Source organism: Eleutherodactylus coqui, chromosome 4 (genome assembly GCF_035609145.1).
Source record: "Eleutherodactylus coqui strain aEleCoq1 chromosome 4, aEleCoq1.hap1, whole genome shotgun sequence".
NCBI lineage: Eukaryota > Metazoa > Chordata > Amphibia > Anura > Eleutherodactylidae > Eleutherodactylus > Eleutherodactylus coqui.
In genome coordinates this window covers 1,255,298-1,271,106 of record NC_089840.1, presented here as the reverse complement: position 1 = coordinate 1,271,106, position 15,809 = coordinate 1,255,298, and the positions used below count along the sequence as shown (strand labels likewise).

General features: G+C 34.3%; 1 protein-coding gene across 1 annotated transcript in view; it reads right to left on the bottom strand.

Moving 5' to 3' along the window:
- The window catches only part of DSCAM (DS cell adhesion molecule), a 740,634-nt gene that overhangs the window by 159,336 nt on the left and 565,489 nt on the right, over positions 1-15,809 (bottom strand). The window lies entirely within an intron of this gene.

Genomic DNA, 15,809 nt, shown 5'->3' with positions numbered 1-15,809 from the left:
CCGGATAATCTTCTGGGGTGTTGCACCACTGTAGCCGACGTGGCTCCCTGCTGAGCGCCGCTGCTCCCCAGCTAAGCAGGGTCAGGAGGAGCGGCTTTCTCCGCTGCAGCAGCATGCTAGGACAGAAGAGGCAGCATTACGGAGACCAGAGGAGTAGCTTTCTTAGCGAGGAGCCAGCATAGGGACGGACGGAGGAGTGGGTTCTTAGTTGCCGCTTTCACTGCTACCATTGACCGCAGTCTGAGGGAGCGGGGATCTTACTACCGCTGCTGCCACTGCATGGCAGAACGGAGGACTGTCTTCAAGGAGCTAGCTTAGCAGATCAGGGGGCTTGAGGAGCGGAGAGCGCAGAAGAGGCTGCAGGATAGGGACTCTGGGGTCAGAACTGGAAATTTGCAGCACGTCAGGGGGGAGAGTGACAGCTGACAGAGGTGCTAGGAGCCAAGATGGTAGCCCAACGGGGAGCACACATAGCAGAACGCCAGGTACAGATGTGAGGGACGAATGTGTCCATCAGCAAATCCGCTGTTGTGGGCATCACATCACCTTCCACTACTACTCAACCCGGCCAACCCATGTCTCCACCCATTTTTCTGGTGGAGACAAGATGCACCAGTACTGACATGGTCTCCAAGGTCATCGGGTCCAACCCCCTGCTCAGTGCAGGATTTACTAAATCACCCCAGACAGTTATTTGTCCAGCCTTTGCTTGAAGACCTCTATTGAAGGAGAATTCCCCACCACCCGTGGCAACCTCTTCCACTCATTGATCCCCCTCACTGTCTAATATCAAATTGTGTCTCCTCCATTTCAGTTTCATCCCATTGCTTCTAGTCTTTCCTTGTACAGATGAGAATAGGGCTGATCCCTCTGCACTGTGACAGCCCTTCAGATATTTGTAGACCGCTATTAAGTCTCCTCTCAGCCTTCTCTTCTGCTAAACATTCCCAGATCCTTTAACTGTTCCTCATAGGACATGAATTGCAGACCGCTCACCACCTTGATAACTCTTCTCTGAACTTGCTCCAGTTTGTCTATGTCTTGTATAAAGTGGGGTGCCCAGAACTGGACCCAGTATTCCAGATGAGGTCTGACTAAGGAAGAGTAGAGGGGGGTAATGACCTCACGGGATCTAGACTCTATGCTTAATACATCCCAGAATTGTGTCTGCCTTTTTGGCTGCTGCATCACATTGTTGACTCATGTTCAGTCTATGATCTATTAGTATACCCAAGTCTTTCTCACATGTTCTGCTGTTTAGCCCAATTCCTCCCATTCTGTATGTGCTTTCTTCATTTTTCTTGCCCAGATGTAGGACTTTGCATTTCTCCTGGTTAAATACCATTCTGTTAGTCGCTGACCACTGTGCAAGGTTTTGTAGATCTTTTTGAATACTTTCTCTCTCTTCCCTAGTGTTAGCTACCCCTCCTAGCTTTGTGTCATCAGCATATTTGATCAGTTTCCCACAATTCCCTCCTCCAGATCATTTATAACAATGTTGACCAACACTGGGCCCAGGACAGAGCCTTGTGGTCCCCACTTGATACATTCTCCCACTTGGATGTGCAGCCATTTATGACCACTCTTTGAGTACGATCACTCAGCCAGTTGTGAATCCACCTAACAGTTGCCTTGTCAATCCCAAATTTGGTCATTTTTTTCAATAAGTCTGGTATGAGATACTTTGTGAAATGCTTTACCAAAGTCAAGATATAATATATGCACCGCATTTCCCTCCGCATTTTATATGTTGTAGAAACTTCAATGATGTCAAAAGGGGAGGAGCATTAGAAGCACTCACATACTAACTTACAAGTGGTCGTTAGTAGTTTGATACTACCCATATCTGCATGTAGCTGAGCTGATTGTGTTATTTATGCTGAAGTCCCACAAGGCACAAGGGCCATCAGAGGGTCGTAGCTCAGCGGCTCTGGGGCCACCGACTGATCGGCCAGGATTTCAAATCCTACTGTATGAGGACTGGATAAATCCCAAGCAGCCATTGCACCTACAAATCTGCTGTTGGGACAAAATTTTTAGTTTTGCTATACTGGGATATCAGCGGAAATCCATGTGGTTACTAAACAATAAAATAATCTTCAAAGGGTCATCGCATATATTCATAATCTAGCAAATAGAATTCAGCCGCTGCAATGTACAAGAATATAACTATAATACTGCCCCCTATGTACAAGAATATAACTGCTATAATACTGCCCCCTATGTACAAGAATATAACTACTATAATACTGCCCCCTATGTACAAGAATATAACTGCTATAATACTGCCCCCTATGTACAAGAATATAACTACTATAATACTGCCCCTATGTACAAGAATATAACTGCTATAACACTGCTCCCTATGTACAAGAATATAACTACTATAATACTGCCCCCTATGTACAAGGATATAACTTCTGTAATACTGCCACCTATGTACAAGAATATAACTACTATAATACTGCCCCTATGTACAAGAATATAACTACTATAATACTGCCCCCTATGTACAAGAATAGAACTACTATAATACTGCCCCCTGTGTACAAGAATATAACTGCTATAATACTGCTCCCTATGTACAAGAATATAACTACTATAATACTGCCCCCTATGTACAAGGATATAACTTCTGTAATACTGCCACCTATGTACAAGAATATTACTACTATAATACAGCCCCCTATGTACAAGAATATAACTACTATAATACTGCCTCCTATGTACAAGAATATTACTACTATAATACTGCTCCTATGTACAAGAATATAACTACTATAGTACTGCCCCCTATGTACAAGAATATAACTACTATAATACTGCTCCCTATGTACAAGAATATTACTACTATAATACTGCCCCCTATGTACAAGAATATAGCTACTATAATACTGCCCCCAATGTACAAGTATATAACTACTATAATACTGCTCCCTATGTACAAAAATATAACTACTATAATACTGCCCCCTATGTACAAGAATATAACTACTATAATACTGCCCCCTATGTACAAGAATATAACTACTATAATACTGCCCCCAATGTACAAGTATATAACTACTATAATACTGCTCCCTATGTACAAAAATATAACTACTATAATACTGCCCCCTATGTACAAGAATATAACTACTATAATACTGCCCCCTATGTACAAGAATATAACTACTATAATACTGCCCCCAATGTACAAGTATATAACTACTATAATACTGCTCCCTATGTACAAGAATATAACTACTATAATACTGCCCCCAATGTACAAGTATATAACTACTATAATACTGCTCCCTATGTACAAAAATATAACTACTATAATACTGCCCCCAATGTACAAGTATATAACTACTATAATACTGCCCCCTATGTACAAGAATATAACTACTATAATACTGCCCCCTATGTACAAGAATATAACTAGTATAATACTGCCCCTTATGTACAAGAATATAACTACTATAATACTGCCCCTTTGTACAAGAATATAACTACTATAATACTGCTCCTATGTACAAGGATATAACTACTATAATACTGCCCCTATGTACAAGAATATAGCTACTATAATACTGCCCTCTATGTACAAGAATATAACTACTATAATACTGCCTCTATGTACAAGAATATAACTACTATAATACTGCCCCTTTGTACAAGAATATAACTACTATAATACTGCTCCTATGTACAAGAATATAACTACTATAATACTGCCCCCTATATACAAGAATATAACTACTATAATACTGCCCCTATGTACAAGAATATAGCTACTATAATACTGCCCTCTATGTACAAGAATATAGCTACTATAATACTGCCTCCTATGTACAAGAATATAGCTACTATAATACTGCCCTCTATGTACAAGAATATAGCTACTATAATACTGCCCTCTATGTACAAGAATATAACTACTATAATACTGCCCCCTATGTACAAGAATTTAACGACTATAATACTACCTCCTTTGTACAAGAATATAACTACTATAATACTGCCCCTATGTACAAGAATATGACTACTATAATACTGTTCCTATGTACAAGAAATAACTACTATAATACTGCCCCCTATGTACAAGAAATAACTACTATAATACTGCCCCCTATGTACAAGAATATAACTACTATAATACTGCCCCCTATGTACAAGAATATAACTACTATAATACGGCCTCCTTTGTACAAGAATATAACTACTATAATACTGTCCCCTATATACAAGAATATAACTACTATAATACTGCCCCCTATATACAAGAATATAACTACTATAATACTGCCCCCTATGTACAAGAATATAACTACTATAATACTGCCCCCTATATACAAGAATATATCTACTATAATACTGCCCCCTATGTACAAGAATATAACTACTATAATACTGCCCCCTACGTACAGGAATATAACTACTATAATACTACCCCTATGTACAAGAATATAACTACTATAATACTGCCCCCTATATACAAGAATAGAACTACTATAATACTGCCCCCTATGTACAAGAATATAACTAATATAATACTGCCCCCTATGTACAAGAATATAACTACTATAATACTGCCCCCTATGTACAAGGATATAACTACTATAATACTGCCCTCTATGTACAGGAATATAACTACTATAATACTGCCCCCTATGTACAAGAATATAACTAATATAATACTGCCCCCTATGTACAAGAATATAACTACTATAATACTGCCTCCTGTGTACAAGAGTATAACTACTATAATACTGCCCCCTATATACAAGAATATAACTACTATAATACTGCCTCCTGTGTACAAGAGTATAACTACTATAATACTGCCCCCTATATACAAGAATATAACTACTATAATACTGCCCCCTATGTACAAGAATATAACTACTATAATACTGCTCCTATGTACAAGAATATAACTACTATAATACTGCCCCCTATGTACAAGAATATAACTACTATAATACTGCCTCCTATGTACAAGGATATAACTACTATAATACTGTCCCCTATGTACAAGAATATAACTACTATAATACTGCCCCCTATGTAGAAGAATATAACTACTATAATACTGCCTCCTATGTACAAGAATATAACTCCTATAATCCTGCGCCCTATGTACAATAATATAACTACTATAATACTGCCTCCTATGTACAAGAATATAACTACTATAATACTGCCCCCTATGTACAAGAATATGCCTACTATAATACTGCCCCCTATGTACAAGAATATAACTCCTATAATCCTGCGCCTTATGTACAATAATATAACTACTATAATACTGCTCCCTATGTACAAGAATATAACTAGTATAATACTGCCCCTTATGTACAAGAATATAACTACTATAATACTGCTCCTATGTACAAGAATATAGCTACTATAATACTGCCCTCTATGTACAAGAATATAACTACTATAATACTGCCCCCTATATACAGGAATATAACTACTATAATACTGCCCCTATGTACAAGAATATAGCTACTATAATACTGCCCTCTATGTACAAGAATATAGCTACTATAATACTGCCCTCTATGTACAAGAATATAGCTACTATAATACTGCCCTCTATGTACAAGAATATAGCTACTATAATACTGCTCCTATGTACAAGAATATAGCTACTATAATACTGCCCCCTATGTACAAGAATATAACTGCTATAATACTGCCCCCTATGTACAAGAATAAAACTACTATAATACTGCCCCCTATGTACAAGAATAAAACTACTATAATACTGCTCCCTATGTACAAGAATATAACTACTAAAATACAGCTCCCTATGTACAAGAATATAACTACTATAATACTGCCTTCTATGTACAAGAATATAACTACTATAATACTGCTCCCTATGTACAAGAATATAACTACTATAATACTGCCTTCTATGTACAAGAATATAACTACTATAATACTGCCCCCATATGTACAAGAATATAACTACTATAATACTGCCCCCTAATGTACAAGAATATAACTACTATAATACTGCCCCCTATGTACAAGAATATAACTACTATAATACTGCTCCTTATGTACAAGAATATAACTACTATAATACTGCCCCCTATGTACAAGAATATAACTACTATAATACTGTCTTCTATGTACAAGAATATAACTACTATAATACTGCCCCCTAATGTACAAGAATATAACTACTATAATACTGCCCCCTATGTACAAGGATATAACTACTATAATACTGCCTCCTATGTACAAGAATATAACTACTATAATACTGCCCCCTATGTACAAGAATATAACTACTATAATACTGCCCCCTATGTACAATAATATAACTACTATAATACTGCCCCCTATGTACAAGAATATAACTACTATAATACTGCTCCCTATGTACAAGAATATAACTACTATAATACTGCTCCCTATGTACAATAATATAACTACTATAATACTGCCCCCTATGTACAAGAATATAACTACTATAATACTGCTCCCTATGTACAAGAATATAACTACTATAATACTGCTCCCTATGTACAAGGATATAACTACTATAATACTACCCCTTATGTACAAGAATATAACTACTATAATACTGCCTCCTATGTACAAGGATATAACTACTATAATACTGTCCCCTATGTACAAGAATATAACTACTATAATACTGCCCCCTATGTAGAAGAATATAACTACTATAATACTGCCTCCTATGTACAAGAATATAACTCCTATAATCCTGCGCCCTATGTACAATAATATAACTACTATAATACTGCCTCCTATGTACAAGAATATAACTACTATAATACTGCCCCCTATGTACAAGAATATGCCTACTATAATACTGCCCCCTATGTACAAGAATATAACTCCTATAATCCTGCGCCTTATGTACAATAATATAACTACTATAATACTGCCCCCTATGTACAAGAATATAACTACTATAATACTGCCCCTTATGTACAAGAATATAACTACTATAATACTGCTCCTATGTACAAGAATATAGCTACTATAATACTGCCCTCTATGTACAAGAATATAACTACTATAATACTGCCCCCTATATACAAGAATATAACTACTATAATACTACCCCCTATGTACAAGAATATAACTACTATAATACTGCCCCTATGTACAAGAATATAGCTACTATAATACTGCCCTCTATGTACAAGAATATAGCTACTATAATACTGCCCTCTATGTACAAGAATATAGCTACTATAATACTGCCCTCTATGTACAAGAATATAGCTACTATAATACTGCTCCTATGTACAAGAATATAGCTACTATAATACTGCCCCCTATGTACAAGAATATAACTGCTATAATACTGCCCCCTATGTACAAGAATAAAACTACTATAATACTGCCCCCTATGTACAAGAATAAAACTACTATAATACTGCTCCCTATGTACAAGAATATAACTACTATAATACAGCTCCCTATGTACAAGAATATAACTACTATAATACTGCCTTCTATGTACAAGAATATAACTACTATAATACTGCTCCCTATGTACAAGAATATAACTACTATAATACTGCCTTCTATGTACAAGAATATAACTACTATAATACTGCCCCCATATGTACAAGAATATAACTACTATAATACTGCCCCCTAATGTACAAGAATATAACTACTATAATACTGCCCCCTATGTACAAGAATATAACTACTATAATACTGCTCCTTATGTACAAGAATATAACTACTATAATACTGCCCCCTATGTACAAGAATATAACTACTATAATACTGTCTTCTATGTACAAGAATATAACTACTATAATACTGCCCCCTAATGTACAAGAATATAACTACTATAATACTGCCCCCTATGTACAAGGATATAACTACTATAATACTGCCTCCTATGTACAAGAATATAACTACTATAATACTGCCCCCTATGTACAAGAATATAACTACTATAATACTGCCCCCTATGTACAATAATATAACTACTATAATACTGCCCCCTATGTACAAGAATATAACTACTATAATACTGCTCCCTATGTACAAGGAAATAACTACTATAATACTACCCCTTATGTACAAGAATATAACTACTATAATACTGCCTTCTATGTACAAGAATATAACTACTATAATACTGCCCCCTAATGTACAGGAATATAACTACTATAATACTGCCCCCTATGTACAAGAATTTAACGACTATAATACTACCTCCTTTGTACAAGAATATAACTACTATAATACTGCCCCTATGTACAAGAATATGACTACTATAATACTGTTCCTATGTACAAGAATATAACTACTATAATACGGCCTCCTTTGTACAAGAATATAACTACTATAATACTGTCCCCTATATACAAGAATATAACTACTATAATACTGCCCCCTATGTACAAGAATATAACTACTATAATACTGCCCCCTATGTACAAGAATATAACTACTATAATACTGCCCCCTATATACAAGAATATATCTACTATAATACTGCCCCCTATGTACAAGAATATAACGACTATAATACTGCCCTCTATGTACAAGAATATAACGACTATAATACTGCCCCCTATATACAAGAATATATCTACTATAATACTGCCCCCTATGTACAAGAATATAACTACTATAATACTGCCCCCTACGTACAGGAATATAACTACTATAATACTACCCCTATGTACAAGAATATAACTACTATAATACTGCCCCCTATATACAAGAATAGAACTACTATAATACTGCCCCCTATGTACAAGAATATAACTAATATAATACTGCCCCCTATGTACAAGAATATAACTACTATAATACTGCCCCCTATGTACAAGGATATAACTACTATAATACTGCCCTCTATGTACAGGAATATAACTACTATAATAATGCCCCCTATGTACAAGGATATAACTACTATAATACTGCCTCCTATGTACAAGAATATAACTACTATAATACTGCTCCCTATGTACAAGAATATAACTACTATAATACTGCCCCCTATGTACAAGAATATAACTACTATAATACTGCCCCCTATGTACAAGAATATAACTACTATAATACTGCCCCCTATGTACAAGAATATAACTACTATAATACTGCCCCCTATGTACAAGAATATAACTACTATAATACTGCCCCCTATGTACAAGAATATAACTAGTATAATACTGCCCCCTATGTACAAGATTATAACTACTATAATACCGCCCCCTATGTACAAGAATATAACTAGTATAATACTGCCCCCTATGTACAAGAATATAACTACTATAATACTGCCCCTATGTACAAGAATATAACTACTATAATACTGCTCCCTATGTACAAGAATATAACTAGTATAATACTGCCCCCTATGTACAAGAATATAACTACTATAATACTGCCCCCTATGTACAAGAATATAACTACTATAATACTGCCCCCTATGTACAAGAATATAACTACTATAATACTGCCCCCTATGTACAAGAATATAACTACTATAATACTGCCCCCTATGTACAAGAATATAACTACTATAATACTGCCTCCTCTGTACAAGTATATCTACTATAATACTGCCCCCTATGTACAAGAATATAACTACTATAATACTGCTCCTATGTACAAGAATATAACTACTATAATACTGCCCCCTATGTACAAGAATATAACTACTATAATACTGCCCCCTATGTACAAGAATATAACTAGTATAATACTGCCGTCTATGTACAAGTATATAACTAGTATAATACTGCCGTCTATGTACAAGTATATAACTACTATAATACTGCCTCCTATATACAAGAATATAACTACTATAATAATGCCCCTATGTACAAGAATATAACTACTATAATACTGCCTCCTATGTACAAGAATATAACTACTATAATACTGCCCCCTATGTACAAGAATATAACTACTATAATACTGCCCCCTATGTACAAAAATATAACTACTATAATACTGCCCCCTATGTACAAGAATATAACTACTATAATACTGCCCCCTATGTACAAGAATATAACTACTATAATACTGCCCCCTATGTACAAGAATATAACTACTATAATACTGCTCCTATGTACAAGAATATAAGAACTATAATTCTGCAGCCTATGTACAAGAATATAACTACTATAATACTGCCCCCTATGTACAAGAATATAACTACTATTATACTGCCCCCTATGTACAAGGATATAACTACTATAATACTGCTCCTATGTACAAGAATATAACTACTATAATACTGCCCCCTATGTACAAGAATATAACTACTATAATACTGCCCCCTATATACAAGAATATAATTACTATAATACTGCCTCCTATGTACAAGAATATAACTACTATAATACTGCCCCTATGTACAAGAATATAACTACTATAATACTGCCCCCTATGTACAAGAATATAACTACTATAATACTGTCCCCTATGTACAAGAATATAACTACTATAATACTGCCCCCTATGTACAAGAATATAACTACTATAATACTGCCCCTATGTACAAGAATATAACTACTATAATACTGCCCCCTATGTACAAGAATATAACTACTATAATACTGTCCCCTATGTACAAGAATATAACTACTATAATACTGCTCCTATGTACAAGAATATAACTACTATAATACTGCCCTCTATGTACAAGAATATAACTACTATAATACTGCCCCCTATGTAGAAGAATATAACTACTATAATACTGCCCCTATGTACAATAATATAACTACTATAATACTGTCCCTATGTACAAGAATATAAGAACTATAATTCTGCAGCCTATGTACAAGAATATAACTACTATAATACTGCCCCCTAAGTACAAGAATATAACTACTATTATACTGCCCCCTATGTACATGGATATAACTACTATAATACTGCTCCCTATGTACAAGAATATAACTACTATAATACTGCCCTCTATGTACAAGAATATAACTACTATAATACTGCCCCCTATGTACAAGAATATAACTACTATTATACTGCCCCCTATGTACAATAATATAACTACTATAATACTGCCCCCTATGTACAAGACTATAACTACTATAATACTGCCCCTATGTACAAGAATATAACTGCTATAATACTGCCCCCTATGTACAAGAATAGAACTACTATAATACTGCCTCCTATGTACAAGAATAGAACTACTATAATACTGCCCCCTATGTACAAGAATAGAACTACTATAATACTGCCTCCTATGTACAAGAATATAACTACTATAATACTGCCCTCTATGTACAAGAATATAACTACTATAATACTGCCTCCTATGTACAAGAATATAACTGCTATAATACTGCCCCCTATGTACAAGAATATAACTACTATAATACTGCTCCCCTATGTACAAGAATATAACTACTATAATACTGCCCCCTATGTACAAGAATATAACTACTATTATACTGCCCCCTATGTACAAGGATATAACTACTATAATACTGCTCCTATGTACAAGAATATAACTACTGTAATACTGCCCCCTATGTACAAGAATATAACTACTATAATACTGCCCCCTATGTACAAGAATATAACTACTATAATACTGTCTCCTATGTACAAGTATATAACTACTATAATACTGCCTCATATGTCCAAGAATATAACTACTATAATACTGCCTCATATGTACAAGAATATAACTACTATAATACTGCTCCCCTATGTACAAGAATATAACTACTATAATACTGCCTCTTATGTACAAGAATATAACTACTATAATACTGCTCCCCTATGTACAAGAATATAACTACTATAATACTGCCCCCTATGTACAAGAATATAACTGCTATAATACTGCCCCCTATGTACAAGAATATAACTACAATAATACTGCTCCCTATGTACAAGAATATAACTACTATAATACTGCTCCTGTGTACAAGAATATAACTACTATAATACTGCCCCCTATGTACAAGAATATAACTAGTATAATACTGCCCCCTATGTACAAGAATACTACTACTATAATACTGCCTCATATGTACAAGAATATAACTACTATAATACTGCCCCCTATGTACAAGAATATAACTACAATAATACTGCCCCCTATGTACAAGAATATAAGAACTATAAATCTGCAGCCTATGTACAAGAATATAACTACTATTATACTGCCCCCTATGTACAAGAATATAACTACTATAATACTGCCCCCTATGTACAAGAATATAACTACTATAATACTGCCTCCTATGTACAAGAATATAACTGCTATAATACTGCCCCCTATGTACAAGATCAGAACTACTATAATACTGCCTCCTATGTACAAGAATAGAACTACTATAATACTGCCCCCTATGTACAAGAGTATAACTACTATAATACTGCCCCCTATGTACAAGAATATTACTACTATAATCCTGCCTCCTATGTACAAGAATATAACTGCTATAATACTGCCCCCTATGTACAAGAATAGAACTACTATAATACTGCCTCCTATGTACAAGAATAGAACTACTATAATACTGCCCCCTATGTACAAGAATAGAACTACTATAATACTGCCTCCTATGTACAAGAATAGAACTACTATAATACTGCCCCTTATGTACAAGAATAGAACTACTATAATACTGCCCCCTATGTACAATAATATAACTACTATAACACTGCCCCTATGTACAAGACTATAACTACTATAATACTGCCTCCTATGTACAAGAATATAACTGCTATAATACTGCCCCCTATGTACAAGAATAGAACTACTATAATACTGCCTCCTATGTACAAGAATAGAACTACTATAATACTGACCCTATGTACAAGAAAATAACTACTATAATACTGCCCTCCTATGTACAAGAATATAACTACTATAATACTGCCCCCTATGTACAAGAATATAACTACTATAATACTGCCCCCTATGTACAAGAGTATAACTAGTATAATACTGCCCCCTATGCACAAGAATATAACTACTATAATACTGCCTCCTATGTACAAGAATATAACTGCTATAATACTGCCGCCTATGTACAAGAATAGAACTACTATAATACTGCCTCCTATGTACAAGAATATAACTACTATAATACTGCCCCTTATGTACAAGAATATAACCACTATAATACTACCCCTATGTACAAGAATATAACTACTATAATACTGCCCCCTATGTACAAGAATATAACTACTATAATACTGCCTCCAATGTACAAAATTATAACTACTATAATACTGCCTCCTATGTACAAGAATATAACTACTATAATACTGCCCCCTATGTACAAGAATAATACTACTATAATACTGCCCCTTATGTACAAGAATATAACCACTATAATACTACCCCTATGTACAAGAATATAACTACTATAATACTGCCTCCAATGTACAAAATTATAACTACTATAATACTGCCCCCTATGTACAAGAATATAACTACTATAATACTGCCCCCTATGTACAAGAATATAACTACTATAATACTGCCCCCTATGTACAAGAATATAACTACTATAATACTGCCTCCCACGTACAAGAATATAACTACTATAATACTGCCCCCTATGTACAAGAATATAACTACTATAATTTTGCCCCCTATGTACAAGAATATAACTACTATAATACTGCCTCCTATGTACAAGAATATAACTACTATAATACTGCCCCCTATGTACAAGAATAATACTACTATAATACTGCCTCCTATGTACAAGAATATAACTACTATAATACTGCCCCCTATGTACAAGAATATAACTACTATAATACTGCCCCCTATATGCAAGAATATAACTACTATAATACTGCTCTCGATGTATAAGAATATAACTACTATAATACTGCTCCTATGTACAAGAATATAACTACTATAATACTGCCCCCTATATACAAGAATATAACTACTATAATACTGCCCCCTATGTACAAGAATATAACTACTATAATACTGCCTCCTATATATAAGAATATAACTACTATAATACTGCCCCCTATGTACAAGAATATAACTACTATAATACTGCCTCCTATATATAAGAATATAACTACTATAATACTGCCCCTATGTACAAGAATATAACTACTATAATACTGCCCCATGTACAAGAATATAACTACTATAATACTGCCTCCTATGTACAAGAGTATAACTACTATAATACTGCCCCCTATGTACAAGAATATAACTACTATAATACTGCCTCCTATGTACAAGAATATAACTACTATAATACTGCCCCCTATGTACAAGAATATAACTACTATAATACTGTCCCCTATGCACAAGAATATAACTACTATAATACTGCCCCCTATGTACAAGAATATAACTACTATAATACTGCCCCCTATGTACAAGAATATAACTACTATAATACTGCCTCCTATGTACAAGAATATAACTACTATAATACTGCCCCCTATGTACAAGAATATAACTACTATAATACTGCCCCCTATGTACAAGAATATAACTACTATAATACTGCCTCCTATGTACAAGAATATAACTACTATAATACTGCCCCCTATGTACAAGAATATAACTACTATAATACTGCCCCCTATGTACAAGAATATAACTACTATAACACTGCCCCTATGTACAAGAATATAACTACTATAATACTGCCCCTATGTACAAGAATATAACTACTATAATACTGCCTCCTATGTACAAGAATATAACTACTATAATACTGCCGCCTATGTACAAGAATATAACTACTATAATACTGCCTCCTATGTACAAGAATATAACTACTATAATACTGCCCCCTATATACAAGAATATAACTACTATAATACTGCCCCTATGTACAAGAATATAGCTACTATAATACTGCCCTCTATGTACAAGAATATAACTACTATAATACTGCCCCCTATGTACAAGAATATAACTACTATAATACTGCCCTCTATGTACAAGAATATAGCTACTATAATACTGCTCCCTATGTACAAGAATATAACTACTATAATACTGCCTCCTGTGTACAAGAATATAACTACTATAATACTGCCTCCTATATATAAGAATATAACTACTGTAATACTGCCCCCTATGTACAAGAATATAACTACTATAATACTGCCTCCTATGTACAAGAATATAACTACTGTAATACTGCTCCCTATGTACAAGAATATAACTACTATAATACTGCCTCCTGTGTACAAGAATATAACTACTATAATACTGCCTCCTATATATAAGAATATAACTACTGTAATACTGCCCCCTATGTACAAGAATATAACTACTATAATAATGCTCCCATGTACAAGAATATAACTACTATAATACTGCCTCCTATGTACAAGAATATAACTACTGTAATACTGCCTGCTATGTACAAGAATATAACTATAATACTGCTCCTATGTACAAGAATATAACTACTATAATACTGCCCCCTATGTACAAGAATATAGCTACTATAATACTGCTCCTATGTACAAGAATATAACTACTATAATACTGCCTCCTATGTACAAGAATATAACTACTATAATACTGCTCCTATGTACAAGAATGTGACTACTATAATACTGTCCCCTATGTACAAGAATATAACTACTATAATACTGCCCCTATGTACAAGAATATAACTACTATAATACTGTCCCCTATGTACAAGAATATAACTACTATAATACTGCCCCCTATATACAAGAATATAACTACTATAATACTGCCCCTATGTACAAGAATATAACTACTATAACACTGCCCCATGTACAAGAATATAACTACTATAATACTGCCCCCTATGTACAAGAATATAACTACTATAATACTG